The sequence below is a fragment of the Oncorhynchus gorbuscha genome, linkage group LG12 (genome assembly GCF_021184085.1).
Source record: "Oncorhynchus gorbuscha isolate QuinsamMale2020 ecotype Even-year linkage group LG12, OgorEven_v1.0, whole genome shotgun sequence".
NCBI lineage: Eukaryota > Metazoa > Chordata > Actinopteri > Salmoniformes > Salmonidae > Oncorhynchus > Oncorhynchus gorbuscha.
The window spans coordinates 61968954-61982033 of NC_060184.1; the positions used below are offsets into that span (position 1 = coordinate 61968954).

Here is a 13080-nt window from a genome sequence, read left to right on the forward strand (position 1 = left end):
GGTCGGTTCCTTCTGTCATGCAGGTGAAAGAGGACCCAAACGCGACTTAACAGAAACAGAGTTTATTAAAGTCCAAAACGGAATAACAGAAATCCTCTAGACTTGTAGAGGGAAACAACTGGAGAAGCGGCCACAGACTGCAGGTCGCTTCGGGTAGGCGCAGGCCGTAGTCGACTGAGACACCTGCTCACACGCAGCATCTGATGAAGGCACAAAACACGACAGGACAGGGTGATACACAATCACGGCAAAAACACGACAGGACAGGGCGAAACGCAATCACAGCATGGTGAATACAATACAAGGAACCGACGGGACAGGAACGGATCACAAAGGAATAAATAGGGACTCTAATCAGGGGAAAGGATCGGGAACAGGTGTGGGAAGACTAAATGATGATTAGGGGAATAGGAACAGCTGGGAGCAGGAACGGAACGACAGAGAGAAGAGAGAGCGAGAGAGTGAGAGAGGGAGGGGGAGAGAGAGGGATAGAAGGAGGGAAAGAACCAAACAAGACCAGCAGAGGGAAACGAATAGCATGGGGAGCACAGGGACAAGACATGACAATAAATGACAAACATGACAGGATGAGGGGGATCAGATCAGACGGCCAGAGGGCATCAGCTGTGTATAACTGATGGACAAAGCAGTGGAGTGGAAAGCATACAGACATGGAAATGGAGGGGGGTCACCCACATGAGTGTCCTGGGAGCAAACACTATATTCAAAAAAAAGGTTACCGTGGTTTGACTGAGTAACATATTTTATTAAACAATCTTATCTTAAACCTGAGCGATGCAATAACAGATCAGAGTATATGACCCCCTGCCGGTCTCTCTCAGACCTTTGGCCTTTTTCATGAGTCATCGTTGCAGTGTTATAACCGTCTCAGTATATCTGGGCAGTCCTCCAGCGTCAGATGACACAACGTCAGTCAAGTTTTCAAAACAACATCGGTGTGGTGCTGGGGGGAGAATAAGAAGAAAACGATGGTAAGGAAAGTGTTCATCTTGTGTGCTAATTGACTCATATTGTTTTGAATGTATGATGTACAGTACAGAGGGCGGTATGGTCAACTGTCTGTTACATTTCTTAGTTGATTCATATATTTTGTTTTACAGCCATGTTAAATATTGTTATTTTTCTTGCCAATATAGTATCTAGTAATAATGTTTTCAATTTCAATTATTCAAAATTCACATTTTGTCATCCAGTACAATAAAAACAGAGAAAAACTGAAAAGCTGAAGTACATTTCAATAGAAAGCCATTTTAACCGCTAATTCTGTTCCTGTTGGACTAAATGACACAGATGACTTCAACTGTGGCAGAGAGAGCCATGGGGGCAATCCTTGGAGCAGCTGTGGCAGACGCAGCAGGTAATTTCATGGGACTGATGTCTTTTCAATAACTGTAATATCCCAATAAGATAGATGCAGCACTGGCTCAAACATAGCTCTGATGTAATGTCTTGGTGTTAATCAGTAAGAGACAGCTGCACAGCTGCACATCTGCCACTGATGATATTAAGAGTATAAAAGGGTGTTACCCTACTCTGCCTTCTCAACAAAGTTAAACAACAGTGTTAGAAAATCAATAGTGTTCCATTAGAATTAAAGTACATACAATCAATGTCATATGGATTGATTGACATTGCGCTCTTGCTTTGTGCAATATTACAAGCCGTACACGTACAGTATGGCAATTCATGATCTGGACTCGTTCTAGATTTGGAAAGTGTTCAATATCATTATGTCTAATAACCACAGTACATAACGCATACCGAAGACTGAATATTATGACAGGGAAGCGAGTTGGATCCAAGCTGATGAAACCCCTATTTCTGGTTGTAGATACCTTATAAAACATCCACAGGAAATAAGGGTCACAGACTACAACAATGACTCAATACATTAGGTCTATGCCAAAATAAGAGTCAAAATACAACTAAGGCTACACTAATATCAATCCAGTAACTTTCTCTTCTCTATGTACCCCACCCTAACAGCCCAGCCCATGCATTGGATTTACAACCCAGAGCGACTGAAGGAGGTTCTGTCAGACCTGGAACCATGTCCAGAGTTCCGCCCTCAGTCTGCTAACCCGTTCTACCTCAGAGAGACCGGAGAGCAGACGTGCTACGGAGACCAGGCCTACGTACTGCTAGAGTCACTCAGTCAATGTGGAGGTAGCATACTGACACCCAATAGGACAAACTTCCAATGGCCCGAGGTCTTGCTAAATAAAGAACATTTCACGTCGAGTTTGTGTTATCATGTTCACTCCATGAATGACATAATATACTCATATGCTCTATGTTTTTATTGGTAATCACTAGATGTGAACGTGGAGGACTTGACCAAGCGCATCTACAAGTTCTTTGGCCCTGACACTGTGTATGATCTTCCTCTCAATAACCCATACAGACAAAAGAACGGTAGGCAACCAATCAGCAGTCATTTCCTGTATGTGTACAAACTGTTACTTTTCTGTGCCCCATCATCTGACCAATGACAAGAGAAACAGTTTTTTTTTTTTAAATGAATAACTGACTAGGCATCTGGTCCCACAGAGGGGTAGAAGTGGTTGTGTGCTTTTGTCAGTTTTCTATACCACAGAGTTTTATTTTCCCCTTTGGTAACTTATGGGGAATCCCCTTTTGAAAAAACGATGTTCCGGACAAAAACACTTTCCTATTGGGATATTGTGAAGCCAGGGTTTTTAAACTATTCTGCATAGTACGGTTATTGAACATGTAAAACTCTGCAAAAAAAGAAACCACATCAGGACCACATCTTTCAAAGATAATTCGTAAAAATCCAAATTACTTCACAGATCTTCATTGTAAAGGGTTTAAACACTGTTTCTCATGCTTGTTCAATGAACCATAAACAATTAATGAACATGCACCTGTGGAACGGTCATTAAGACACTAACAGCTTACAGACGGTAGGCAATTATGGTCACAGTTATGAAAACCTAGGACACTAAAGAGGCCTTTCTACTGACTCTGAAAAACACCTAAAGAAGGATGGTCATATGCGTGAACTTGCCTTAGGCATGCTGCAAGGAGGCATGAGGACTGCAGATGTGGCCAGGGCAATAAATTGCAATGTCCGTACTGTGAGACGCCTAAGAATGCGCTACAGGAAGACAGGATGGACAGCCGATCGTCCTCGCAGTGGCAGACCACGTGTAACAACACCTGCACCGGATCGGTACATCAGAACATCACACCTGCGGGACAGGTACAGGATGGCAACAACAACTGCCCGAATTACACCAGGAACGCACAATCCCTCCATCAGTGCTCAGACTGTCCGCAATAGACTGAGAGAGGCCGGACTGAGGGCTTGCAGGCCTGTTGCGGGATCGATTTGGAGTTGGAGGGTCCGTCATGGTCTGGGGTGGTGTGTCACAGCATCATCAGACTGAGCTTGTTGTCATTGCAGGCAATCGCAACGCTGTGCGTTACAGTGAAGACATCCTCCTTCCTCATGTGGTACCCTTCCTGCAGGCTCATCCTGACATGACCCTCCAGCATGACAATGCCACCAGCCATACTGCTTGTTCTGTGCGCGATTTCCTGCAAGACAAGAATGTCAGTGTTCTTCCATGGCCAGCGAAGAGCCCGGATCTCAATCCCATTGAGCATGTCTGGGACCTGTTGGATCGGAGGGTGAGGGCTAGGGCCATTCCCCCCAGACATGTCCGAGAACTTGCAGGTGCCTTGGTGGAAGAGTGGGGTAACAAGAACTGGAAAATCGGGTGCAGTCCATGAGGAGGAGATGCACAGCAGTACCTAATGCAGCTGGTGGCCACACCAGATACTGACTGTTACTTTTGATTTTGACTCTCCCTTTGTTCAGGGACACATTATTCAATTTATGTTAGTCACATGTCTGTGGAACCTGTTCAGTTTATGTCTCAGTTGTTGAATCTTGTTATGTTCATACAAATATTTGTTTTATAAATATATATTTGTATTATATAAGTTTGCTGAAAATAAACGCTGTTGACAGTGAGAGGACGTTTCTTTTTTCGCTGAGTTTATATTTTTTTCAGTCAGCTAAAGCTGTTCACTCTCAATTGAAATGTAAAGGTCCTAAAGCTGTCCTGCCCATTGATGGCCCTTGGAGAAACGCAAGCCTCAAAGCCTTCATGAGGAACGTGGATGCAGGAAACGAAAAGACAGGTACAGTAACATAAAGATCACCAGCTGAAAGGAAGCACGTCTGTCCTGGGTTCATTTATTATGAGTTACATTTAGACACAACCTGTTTGAAAAAAGTACAAGCTGTCAAATCGCTGATTCCTTCTGTCACTGATTCCTCACCTCCCTCTCAAGGCGCATTGGAGGATAGGCTCCAAGGTCCCTCTCCTTAGACCTCCTCCTCCAATGAGCTTTGAGAGGGACGTGAGGAATTGAGGGAATCAAAGATTTTACTTTTTCACTCCCCATTTCAGGATGTGATGTGGACTGTCAGATGGACGGGGTCACCAAGATGGCTCCCGTTGTGGCGATGTTTGCTGGGATGCCGGAGATGTTGGAGAAGGTGGAGACGGCCATACGTGTAACCCAGAACAACGATATGTGTGTGGCCATGACACTGGCTGCAGCAAGGTACTGTAGGCCTTTAGAGCAGATAATGGCTCTTAATGCATAAAGGCCTCATAAATTGTGTAATTTATCTCATTACTCACGTCCATTAACATGCTTCATAACACAATCCATGCTTAATGGGCTCCCAAGTGGCGCAGTGGTCTAAGGCACAACATCTCAATGCTAGAGGCGTCAATACAGACACCCTGGTTCGAATACAGGTTGTATCACAACAGGCTGTGATTGGGGATCGCATAGGGTGGCGCACAATTGGTTTGGCTGGTGTAGGCCGTCATTGTAAATAATAATTTGTTCTTAACTGACTTGCCTAGCTAAATAAAGGTAAAATACTGACTACAGTTGTGGTAGGTACAATATCTAAACTGAACAAAAAATATAAATGCAACATGTAAAGGTCCCATGTTTCATGAGCTGAAATAAAATATCCCCCAAAAATTCCATAAGTACAAAAAGCTTATTTCTCTAAAATGTTGAACACCAATACATTTACATTACTGTTAGTGAACATTTCTCATTTGCCAAGATAATCCATGTAGTATATCAAGAAGGTGATTCAACAACATGATCATTACACAGGTGCACCTTGTGCTAGGAAAATAAAAAGCCACTCTAAAATTTGCAGTTTTGTCACACAACGCAATGCCACAAATGTCTCAAATTTTGAAGGAGAGTGCAATTGGCATGCTGACTGCAGGAATTTCCACCAGAGCTCTTGCCAGATAATTTATTGTTAATTTCTCTACCATAAGCCGCTTCCAACATCGTTTTCGAGAATTTGACAGTATGTCTAACTCACAACCACAGACCACGTGTATGGCGTCATGTGGACGAGCGGTTTGCTGATGTCAACATTGTGAACAGAAGGCTGCATTGGTGGCGGTGGGGTTATGGTATGGCAAGGCATAAGCTATGGATAACATTTTGTCAATGTCAATTTAAAAACACAGATATACTGTGACGAGATCCTGAGGCCCATTGTCATGCCATTCATCTGCCATCACCTCATTTTCTCCATGATAATGCACGGCCCCATGCCGCAAGGATCTGTACACAGTTCCTGGAAGCTGAAAATGTCCCAGTTCTTCCATGGCCTGCATACTCACCAGACATGTCACCCATTGAGCATGTTTGGGATGCTCTGGATTGATGTGTACGACAGCATGTTCCAGTTCCTGCCAATATCCAGCAACTTTGCACAGCCATTGAAGGGTAGTGGGACAACATTCCACAGGCCACAATCAACAGCATGATCAACTCTATGCAAAGGAAATGTGTTGCGCTGCATGAGGCAAATAGTGGTCACACCAGATACTGACTGGTTTTCTGATCCACCTCCCTACCTTTTTTAAGGTATCTGTGACAAACAGATGCATGTCGGTATTCCCAGTCATGTGAATTCCATAGATTATGGCCTAATTTATTTATTTCAATTGACTGATTTCCTTATATGAACTGTAACTCAGTAAAATCTTTGAAAATGTTGCATGTTGAGTTTATAATTTTGCTCAGAATGCATTTCTTGTCAGGTTCCTGGAGCATTTCATCCTGAATGGTTCTGACCCCAATGCTCTGGACTCAGTGTTGGCCCAGCTCAACGACCCAAACAGAAACAACCCTCAGGACCTGGACAGGGATGTTATTGGTACGACTCTAATGCCACTCCCGTTTATAAGCATTCACAATCTTTCTGCTCATATATTATTAGGGCTTCATCCCAAATGGCACCCTATTCCATATTTTCTGCCCTCCTTTGGATCAGGACCCATAGAGCTCTGGTCAAAAGTAGTGCACTATTTAGGGAATAGGGTAGAATGTTAAGTAAAGGCCTCCCAGGTGGCGCAGTGGTCTAAGGCACTGCATCGCAGTGCTAGCTGTGCCACCAGAGACTCTGGGTTAGAGCCCAGGCTCTGTCGCAGCCGGCCGCGACTGGGAGGTCCATGGGGCGACGTCCGGGTTAGGGAGGGATTGTCCGGTAGGGATATCCTTGTCTCATTGAGCACTAGCGACTCCAGTGGCGGGCCGGGTGCAGTGCGCGTTGAACAGGTTGCTAGGTGTACGGTGTTTCCTCCGAAACATTGGTGCGGCTGGCTTCCGGGTTGGATGCGCACTGTGTTAAGAAGCAGTGCGGCTTGGTTGGATTGTGTTTCGGGGGACGCATTGCTCTCGACCTTTGTCTCTCCCGAGCCCATAGGGAAGTTGTAGCAATGAGACAAGACAGTAACTACTAACAATTGGATACCACGAAATTGGGGAGATGTTAAGTAATGATGTTGATCTCAACTGATTTATTTTACTAATCTCCTATGAGCGTTAGATTATACATATTTTATATTAAATATTCATACAATGGTGGGAACAGCCAAATCTCAGCCAGTCAAAAACTAAAACCTAAAACCTAACACAAGACTGTAAAATGTAAATGGACATAGAATCTTGAGTGGCAGGTTAATGAAGAAAATATAATTTTCCCCCAAAGTATGGTAATAAAAAATGCATATGGGAAGTGTTAAATGTTGCATTTCACTCTGCCTTTCACCATTGCAGCACAAATCTGTCAGGTGAAGGACAACTTATCCAAGCATTCCCCAGAGCTGATACCTGCTGTGTTCACTAACACATGAGGTAGGTCCCACACACACACACACACACACACACACACACACACACACACACACACACACACACACACACACACACACACACACACACACACACACACACACACACACACACACACACACACACACACACACACACACACACACTAGGTAGGAGGCGTCGCCAGCACGGCTGTGGCAGCAGCAGGGTCCAGTCTGCACACGCACACGCACACGCACACACACTAGGTAGGAGGCGGTCTAAGAAAGTGCCAGCATCCCGTCATTAATGACCTCGGCTGTGGCAGCAGCAGGGTCCAGTCTGTCGACTTGGCACTGTAACCACACCATCCCAGTCAGCACATCCGTTAGCTAGTTAGTTAGTTAGTTAGCCCTGGTCTAAGAAAGTGCTTTCCTTCTCTCTAGTCTTTGATCCCGTCATTAATGACCTCGTGCTTAAATTTCCCTCTCGTCTGAAGTGGGAGACGGGAGCTCCTGCATCTTTGAACCTAAAACACATGTTAGGATGTGTATGTAACTCATGTTAGGATGTGTGTAACTCATGTTAGGATGTGTGTGTAACTCATGTTAGGATGTGTATGTAACTCATGTTAGGATGTGTGTAACTCATGTTAGGATGTGTGTGTAACTCATGTTAGGATGTGTGTGTAACTCATGTTAGGATGTGTATGTAACTCATGTTAGGATGTGTATGTAACTCATGTTAGGATGTGTATGTAACTCATGTTAGGGAGTGTGTAACTCATGTTAGGATGTTGTGTGTAACTCATGTTAGGATGTGTGTAACTCATGTTGGGAAGTGTGTAACTCATGTTAGGATGTGTGTGTAACTCATGTTAGGATGTGTGTAACTCATGTTAGGATGTGTGTAACTCATGTTAGGGAGTGTGTAACTCATGTTAGGATGTTGTGTGTAACTCATGTTAGGATGTGTGTAACTCATGTTGGGAAGTGTGTAACTCATGTTAGGATGTGTGTGTAACTCATGTTAGGATGTGTATGTAACTCATGTTAGGATGTGTGTGTAACTCATGTTAGGATGTGTATGTAACTCATGTTAGGATGTGTATGTAACTCATGTTAGGATGTGTATGTAACTCATGTTAGGATGTGTGTGTAACTCATGTTAGGATGTGTGTAATTCATGTTGGTGTATTCCTCCCTTCACCTCTCAGTTCAAAATGATTTATTGACATGGAAAATGTAACCACATACACTGCCCAATAAAACTTAAGAAATATATTGAATGATTGATGACATAAGTAAATAGTATTACCTCTTGGTCCTTATCTGTGTCTGCGGTTCCTATCCCCAGCCTTGCCAGGTGCATTCCAGGGAGCACTGCACGGGGTCCTGACAATGAGCCAGCTGGAGGAGGCAGTCAGGGGAACCATGCGCCACGGGGGATGCACCGCCAGTAGGGCCTCATTCATAGGGGCCTGTTTTGGAGCACAGGTAGGGTTGGAGCAAAACCCTACATTTACATTTTGGTCATTTAGCAGGTGTTCTTATCCAGAGCAACTTACAGTCAGTTATACTGTCTGGCCCATGCAAAAATTATCAAAATATGGAACTTTTATTCATCAGAAGTAGCTAGCTAGTATTTCAAGTAGCTAGTATTTCCATACAGTGAGGGAAAAAAGTATTTGATCCCCTGCTGACTTTGTATGTTTGCCCACTGACAAAGAAATTATCAGTCTGTAATTTTAACGTTAGATTTATTTGAACAGTGAGAGACAGAATAACAACAACAAAATCTAGAAAAACACATGTCAAAAATGTTATAAATTGACTTGCATTTTAATGAGAGAAGTAAGTATTTGACCCCTCTGCAAAACATGACTTAGTACTTGGTGGCAAAACCTTTGTTGGCAATCACAGAGGTCAGACATTTCTTGTAGTTGGCCACCAGGTTTGCATACATCTCAGGAGGGATTTAGTCCCACTCCTCTTTACAGATCTTCTCCAAGTCATTAAGGTTTCGAGGCTGATGTTTGGCAACCTTCAGCTCCCTCCAGAGATTTTCTATGGGATTAAGGTCTGGAGAATGGCTTGGCCACTCCAGGACCTTAATGTGCTTCTTCTTGAGCCACTCCTTTGTTGCCTTGGCCGTGTGTTTGGGGTCATTGTCATGCTGGAATACCCATCCACTACCCATTTTCAATGCCCTGGCTGAGGGAAGGAGGTTCTCACCAAAGATTTAACGGTACATGGCCCCGTCCATCATCCCTTTGATGCGTTGAAGTTGTCCTGTCCATTTAGAAGAAAAACACCCCCAAAGCATAATGTTTTCACCTCCATGTTTGACGGTGGGGATGGTGGCAGCCTTCCTCCTCCTCGAAACACGGCGAGTTGAGTTGATGCAAAGAGCTCCATTTTGGTCTCATCTGACCAAAACACTTTCACCCAGTTGTCCTGGGAGGGGGACCTTGCGGGCGCTGCAGGATTTCAGTCCTTCACGGCGTAGTGTGTTACCAATTGTTTTCTTGTTGACTATGGTCCCAGCTGCCTTGAGATCATTGACAAGATCCTCCCGTGTAATTCTGGGCTGATTCCTCACCATTCTCATGATCATTGCAACTCTATGAGGTGAGATCTTGCATGGAGCCCCAGGCCGAGGGAGATTGATAGTTCTTTTGTGTTTCTTCCATTTGCGAATAATCTCACCAACTGTTGTCACCATCTCACCAAGCTGCTTGGCGATGGTCTTGTAGCCCATTCCAGCCTTGTGTAGGTCTACAATCTTGTCCCTGACATCCTTGGAGAGCTCTTTGGTCTTGGCCATGGTGGAGAGTTTGGAATCTGATTGATTGATTGCTTCTGTGGACAGGTGTCTTTTAAACAGGTAACAAACTGACACTCCCTTTAAGAGTGTGCTCCTAATCTCAGTTTGTTACCTGTATAAAAGACACCTGGTAGCCAGATTGAGAAGGGGTCAAATACCTATTTCCCTCATTAAAAATCAAATCAAAATGCAAATCAAATCAAAATACAAATCAAATCAAAATGCAAATCAATTGTTTTTCTGGATTTTTTTGTTGCTGTTATTCTGTCTCTCACTGTTCAAATAAACCTACCATTAAAATTATAGACGGATCATTTCTTTGTCAGTGGGCAAACATACAAAATCAGCAGGGGATCAAATACTTTTTTCCCTCACTGTAGTTGTCACATGGTCATTTGATTGTAAGACATTCCACACAGCGGGATATTCAAACCTAATCATTCAAGTTATTTGTTCTATAAGTCAACCTTCATCCAATTTATAAATGTTGACTATAAGGTGGAGCCTATATAACGAGCAAGCAATAAAAACAACTTTTCTGTATCCCGTGTCCATAGTTTCAGCCTGGGTAATGAGTTTGACCTCGGATGGGTTGCTTTGTGTCTGCTCTGAAGGCTTAGCATTTTATATACTGTAGCCTTTATCTGTTCCTCCTCCCTTTTCTTTCCAGACAGGTCTTCAGGGAATCCCAGAGTCTTGGAAGAACAGGACCCTCAAATATCCTGTGCTGCTGGGACTGGCTAAGAAAGTTGTAGGCTCACAGCAAGCCTAGACTTGGCACATCGCGTTAAAGGCAGTTATGCAAATGTATTTACTAAATTAATGTATTGCTAAAGCTGATTAACATAACCAGTCCAACATATTATTTGGGAATATGAATTATGTATTGATGATGTTTTTTGGTAGTTTTTTTTGCTTTGTAAGTCCATTTTATAACACAGTTGTACTTTGACAAAACAGTTTATGAAAGTTACATTCTAAAGTAACATTTGACGGATGTAACTTGAACCTTGTTGCTCTGTCACAGCTGCAGTATGTTGCAAAATGATGAGTATATGGAATATGGAATAGTCTTGTCGTGTATACATTAGGATTAAAAGAGGAAGGATACTTGTGAACCATTTTTGAGGTAACTGAGTACATCAAATGAATTAACATAGCATCTCAACTAAATGAGGAGGATTACAAATAGCATGTGTGTGTTGTGGTGCTTGCATGTATAGGAAAGTATTAACTTATCGCATATTGCAGTTGTTTACTTCACCTTAGCTACAGCTCTGAAATGCTGTCTCTATGGTTTTGGGTGGTTTTTCAGTTGAAATAACCTCTGCTCCGGTTAGAGAAACTGAGGGCTTGCAATAATTTAAAGAACAGAAATGTATTTTGCAAAAGAGGAAATGAATTTCAGCGAGTTTCAATACTCTCTATCTCTTTCTCTCTCTGGCATGGGTTCTGTTGAAGTGAAATAACAGAGACACAAAGATTTACCGTGCTGAAACAACTGAAGGGACTGCAACTTATCCCTCCCTCAAAGGAGTTAGTCTGTTTTCTTAAAATTGCTGACTTCCATATTACCATGTTCTCAATGGCTCCTCTGATGATTTTGAATGTACTCTCTGCATAAAATGAAGCCAATGTCTTAATATCTTTGACATGGAGTGTGGTTATGAAAACAGGAATATAAGATGTAATGCAGTGTAAAATCTTTCATGGGTTTGCATGGCTCTGGCTATAAGATGTGGTGAAAGTTGACTACTAGATGTTATAACTGAGAGCAGTGTGACTGAATTACATTATATGCACTTGTAAAATCAGAGATAGTGACTTTGCTCACATCGACTATTACTTGTTTATATGGCTGGCATAAGATAAAACAGCTGCGTTGCTCTCTCTCTAACAGGAGGCCATGGCTAGTCAGATCAGCATTCAAAACTACAACCTGTTAATGGCTTAAGTTTGCTTAAATTGCATAGGCCTACATTACAAGAGTCCAGCCTTTAAAAATGTGTACATTTCAATCTGTACACGTCGGATAACCATAGGAGACTCAATAACTATGTGTACTGACAGAGTAGTGACAGCACGTTTTAAGGCTACCTCATCATTACATTTTCCTCTTGTATTGTTTTGTTTGCTAAATATTTCACTAGGTGTGTTATGGTAAACTCACTGCTAGTCATCAGTGAACTGAGGCAACACAGCCCTTCCAACAGGAGGAACATCGGTGTATCAATGTGTGTCTGTCTATGAGTAATGAGGGGAAGTCATTTGATCCCTCTCACCCACTTCCTCTTACCCAGCAGGCACCACAGCAGGTAACCGGCTGTATCGGAGATAATTGTATCCAGATCTTCAAGGTGTCTTGTTTTTTATCTTCAAATCTGGTCCGTGCACTGATTCACAGAATGTCTACATGTGAGAGATAGAGGGGGGGGGTAAAGAGAGAGAGAGAAAGAGAGAGAGCGAGATGAAGAGAGGGGGGGGGGGCAATATAATTTATCTGGTGCATTGTGTTCAGTCAGTCAGTGCAAAGTGTTTAGATTACATCTCAAGCTCTGAGTTTCCTACAAAGTCATCTTATCTCATGTTGTAACATCGGACGGGGAGTTTCCCTTTCCTGTCTCCCTGGCAACGGAAATTCTGTAGTGATGGTCTCCAGGCTTTATCAGCTGTGTGGCAGAAGGCCTCTGCTAAGCCAGCTTGTCAGAGAGAGGAGACCCCGCCCATATATAGCAGAGGTGTGTGTGTGTGTGTGTGTGTGTGTGTGTGTGTGTGTGTGTGTGTGTGTGTGTGTGTGTGTGTGTGTGTGTGTGTGTGTGTGTGTGTGTGTGTGTGTGTGTGTGTGTGTGTGTGTGTGTGTGTGTGTGTGTTTGTGTGTGCTAGGCTTCTGATTCCACCACCAAACACTGTAAAAGATGAAAGGGGAAACAAAACAGCCGACAGACCAGACTCACACTAATGAGAAACAGATCACACGCTGCATTGCATGGCCAACGTGTCATTTTCCCCTGATAAACAAATCTGGCTCACTCTCTGCTTCACAGTGCACGAGAT

The 13080-nt window shown here is 43.2% G+C and overlaps 1 pseudogene across 1 annotated transcript; it reads left to right on the plus strand.

The window, feature by feature from the left end:
• Nucleotides 1–898: 898 nt before the first annotated feature.
• LOC123991202 lies at nucleotides 899–11669 on the plus strand (annotated as a pseudogene). The gene is made up of 10 exons (XR_006830764.1): nucleotides 899–992; nucleotides 1312–1378; nucleotides 2008–2187; nucleotides 2338–2436; nucleotides 4102–4194; nucleotides 4467–4623; nucleotides 6150–6265; nucleotides 7168–7245; nucleotides 8557–8696; nucleotides 10697–11669. The product of XR_006830764.1 is annotated as a crystallin J1B-like (transcript).
• The last annotated feature ends 1411 nt before the right edge of the window (nucleotides 11670–13080 follow it).